A 4,698-nucleotide genomic window follows, 5' to 3' on the forward strand; every position below is an offset into this window, starting at 1 on the left:
ACATGTACAAGTGGCTTGGCTAGCAAACATATGAAAAAATGCTTAGCATCACTAATCATCAGAGAAATGCAAATTAAAACCACAATGAGATACTACCTTACTCTTATTAGAATGGTCATAAATAAAAAGTCAAAAAACAATAGATGCTGGCATGGATACAGTGAAAACAGAACACCCTGCTTTGGCTGGGTATAAACTCTAATTTGGACAGCAATTTGCCTTCACATTTGGAAAGCATATGTTCTATTGTCTTCTAATTTGCAATATTGCTGTTGAGATGTCTGATGGAACTCTGATTCTTGAGCTCTTGTAATGTGGCATGATGTTCTTGAAACCATTAAGATCTCTTCTTCCTGGAGTCCTTCATTCTGCTGGGTAATTCTTATTGGAGTTCTGAAATTTCATGATGATACACCTGGGTGTGACCCTTTTCTCCTTCGTTGTGCTGGGTACTTAACAAAACTCTTTTGATTTGAACATTTGGTCCTTCATTTCTGGGAAATTGTCTTGAATACTTTCTTTTTGCCTTTTTTATCTCTCTGCAACTTGTATTTTTCAGATATTTCATGGCCTGGGTAGTTCTCTATTAATCTTATTTCTCTCCTATTTTTCAAAAGTCTAACTTACCTTTAGACTCCACACTTCTATTGAGTTTTTAATTTGTTTTCATAATTTTAATTGCCAAGAACATTCTCTGAATGTTCTTTTTAATTACATCTTGCTCTTGTTACAGAGATACAATCTGAAGTCATGGCTGTTTAGCTGAAAAAGGTTTCTATAAAACTCCACTTCAAAAATAAACATTTTAATTAAATCAAGTTAAAAAATGTATTCATTGTAGAAATGTTGACAAGAGTTTTAGCAAAACCAAATATACATTTTAAACAATATATGTTTATTTATAAGCAAACTACTGAGATTTTTTTGTTTTTAGTTATTTGTTTTAAAGAAAGTATAAACAATGTATATTAGCATGGAATATCAGCTAATCCACTCTTAATCCTTTATTCTGTGATTCAAGACTTCTGATCCAAGATACTTTATGATTATCATTAACAAATACTAAGTTTTGACTAAAAAGTAGTAGTGTGGCTAATGGAATCCGTTTCACTATTTCATAGTCACAAATTATCTTTGAGAATAACAAATGAATACCATATAAACAGGTATTTATTTGTGTGTGTAAACTCCAATTTTAAACTGTGATAGTAGCTAACTAGACCCCTTATAATTTGACTATTACTTTTTAAATTTTGGCAATATACAAAATTTTACTCAAATCAGATAAACATTTCAATCTCATATTGCTTGTCCATTTTTTAAATCATTAATAGAATTCTGTATATAACCTGACAAATTTCATGCATACATATGTGTATATATACATACAAAACATATGTATATATACATGTACATCTTTAATTCTGAATGAATTTCTAAACTGAAATGAAGTCAAACCTCTCATTTAAATATATGCGTAGAATATAACACTACCAACTGAAGGTTTCAAATAAAAGTTTCATCTTAGCTAATCAGAAATACTGGCTAATTGTTGAAAATTTTAAGGTCAAAAAGCTGTTAACCAGTTTATATTTCAGCTTACTGATTAGTCAACCAAAAAAAAAAACAAGATTGAAATTACCCACTGTCCACCAAAGAAATATATTTTTCTCTTGCTATTTCTTTCTAATAGCAAAAAGAAAATATCTTTACAATGAGCTTTCACTTTTTAGAGTTAAAATTATCAAAGAAATCTCACTCTTCAAAAATAAGATTTATATACATATAATTTTCTTATAGTTGAGCTCTTCAACTAGAATCATATTTTAAAAGTTTCCTTTGGATTGTTCGGTTTAGCACTTCAAGTTTCCATTTTGCAGCTCTGATAACTGGTTCTCATTTGTTACATTTGTATCAATCACATAGCTCAGGATAGCTATTGACTGTTAGTTGTGTACAATAAATGGGAGAAACTGCATCCAGTTGCAAAAGCAACATAGTAATAAAAAATTCAAGAACATATAAAAAAGATACAGCACTACAGGATCCCATTTCACCATTATGCTAGTGAAATATAATTCTTTTTATGCTTTTAAAACTAATGTTGTAGCTTCCATTTTTAAAGAATTATCAAGAGGATAAAGTTTTAGGTGCTCTATCTTAATTTGTCAATTAAAAACTACAACAATAGACTGACTTGCTTTTATTAATATACACGTCAAAGTTTTGAAATGGTGACTACATGAAGTTATCCCCCTAAGGATGGCACTAGCAGGTTCAGAGATGCAGAGATGTCTATAGACTTCAGATGTTTACTTGAGAAGATTCTTCAACAGCAGTTTGATACTGAGTTTCTCATGTAGTTGAGGATTCACAAATTCTCCACAATCGAACTGATGTCTTTGATTTAGATGACTGGTTAAATTTCTAGTAATCTGGCTAGGATCTTCCCAAGGAAGATACACACAACTAGGCCACATCTCAGGAACTATCTGAAATAGGTGATTATGGTTAGAGTGATCCATTAACACTGGTAAGATCTGATTCTTGACACAAGGGTTGCTTAAAGGTGAGATGCTGAGAACAACTTATGACAGAATTTATTCTCTTAGTAAGTCTCTATGTTATGAGACGTGGATGTTTCGTTTCTATATAACTGTTCCCTACTGAATCTTGAGGGATCTGAAAGTTTAGAATAATAAAAAAAAAAAAACACCATATTCATCCTGATACTTCTTATAAGATTTGTAATGCTGCCCCATGTGATAAAATTTAATCTTTTCTGGAAAGCATGTGCAGCTGCCAGGAAACTTCCTCATGAGATTTTCAAGGTACTTTCTGGTAGGTAACTCTAATACCTCCATTATTTCCAACCAGTCTCATAACTGAACAGATTCAATGTTTGCCATCAATTCTTTTTTTTTTTTTTTGCCATCAATTCTTTTATCATGGTGTCTCCACTGCTGACACCCTTATGCTGATTCTTCAGTTAATTGACTGTTTTCATTTACGAGAATGTTTTTCAAGAAGAGCTTAAGAGTTTAGAATTTCTTGAGTTCATTCATATCTAAGAATATCTGCTTTAGATTTGAATGAAATCTTGTCTGGTTATAAAACGTTAGGGTCATTTTCTTTCATTCAAAACTTAGGAGGCATTTTTTCAAGTCTATTGAACGTTACCTGTACAGAAGTCTAAAAGGAGCTGGTTGGGGTTTTTTGGTGTTTTTGGTTTTTTGTTTGTTTGGCTTTTTTTGTTTGTTTTTTGCCATGAGGATGATTTGCTTTTCCTATAATATTGCCTGAAGAAATCTGTATTTATTCTTGAAATTTAACTACCTAACCAGAATGTATCGGGTTATTAGTATTCAACAATTTCTGTATGTCCGGCTGAGCATGCCCAATGCAAGGCAGTTCTGCTGTCCTGGTCAGTTCTAGTAGCCAGGGATTTATCAGCCAGGATCCTCTCCTTCAACTCCTCTAGCTTCCCGCTGTAGGCCAGGTTGCACACCAATATGTTAGACACACACCCCTCCATTTCGCTTTCCCAGGATCTCCCCATATTGAGTATTTCTATGTGCTGGGTATCTATCAGTGAATAAAACAGGGAAAAATATCCCTGTTTACATTATGGTGAATCAGGCAAGGGGGAGTTGACCAAGAAGAGAACGATAATAAACATAGTGAATAAATTTATTGCATTACATGTTAGAAGATGACAAGTACCATGGAGAAAAAATAAAGTCAGGTAAAGAGAATTGAGAGGTGGAGTTATGTGCAAATTGCAACTTTAAATTGGCAGTCAGCATAGACATCTGGTTATCTACTATTGTTTAACAAACTACCCCAACATTTTTCTGGCTTAAAGCAATAACCATTTTATTATATCACGTTTTTTGTGGGTCAGAAATTTGGCCAGGGCTTGGCTGTGCAATTCTTCTGATCTACCTGGTGTCAGTTGGGATCCTTCAGTGCTTTTCAACTGGTGGTTAGGCTGGGCTGAAAGATTCCACATGGCTTCCCTGGTCCAAGAGGGTTCAAGACGACTTCACTCACATGCCTGGACTTGGCACAGAGGGCTGGAAGCCTGGCCTCAACTGGGCCCTCTCCTTCCCCAGAGAGTCTCAGGTTGTCTCCAGATGGTTTCTACAGCAGGATATCAGACTTCTTACAAGGAAAATCAGGATTCTAAGAGTCCAACGTGGAAGTTGCTAGTCCCAAAACTGAGTCTGCCACACTCTTTCTTGGTCCAAGCAGTCATAAACCATCCCTAATTCAAGGGGATTGGAAATAGACTATTTATTGAATAGGGCATCCTTTGCCTCCTCTTCATAGGAGGAGTGTCAAAAAAAAAAAAAAATGGTGTGCCCATCTCATCAACTAGTAGGTATCATTAGGAAGTGACATTTAGCTAAAGACTTGAAGGAGATGAGGGAGTTGGCCAGGGGAATATTGGGAGAATAGAGTTGCAAAGAGAGGAAACAACAGGGCAAAATTCTCTAGTCCAGAGTCTGTTGGACATTCCAATTTGGCTGAAATAGAATGAGCAAGGGAAGAATACTAAATAAAATTAGAGAGATAATGGGGAGGGGATGGATTGCTGGCAGATCTTGTAAGGTCTTGTAGTCACTTAAGGACTTTGGACTTTACTATGAGTGAATGGTGAATCTGTGAGGGTTGAGCAGAGGCATGACATAGGAC

At 34.7% G+C, this 4,698-nt stretch overlaps 1 pseudogene; it reads right to left on the reverse strand.

Moving 5' to 3' along the window:
- Window positions 1-2,304: 2,304 nt before the first annotated feature.
- On the reverse strand, window positions 2,305-2,864 carry LOC138397259 (E3 ubiquitin-protein ligase RNF138 pseudogene; annotated as a pseudogene).
- Window positions 2,865-4,698: the final 1,834 nt, after the last annotated feature.

This window comes from Eulemur rufifrons, chromosome 16 (assembly GCF_041146395.1).
Source record: "Eulemur rufifrons isolate Redbay chromosome 16, OSU_ERuf_1, whole genome shotgun sequence".
In the NCBI taxonomy this organism is placed as follows: domain Eukaryota; kingdom Metazoa; phylum Chordata; class Mammalia; order Primates; family Lemuridae; genus Eulemur; species Eulemur rufifrons.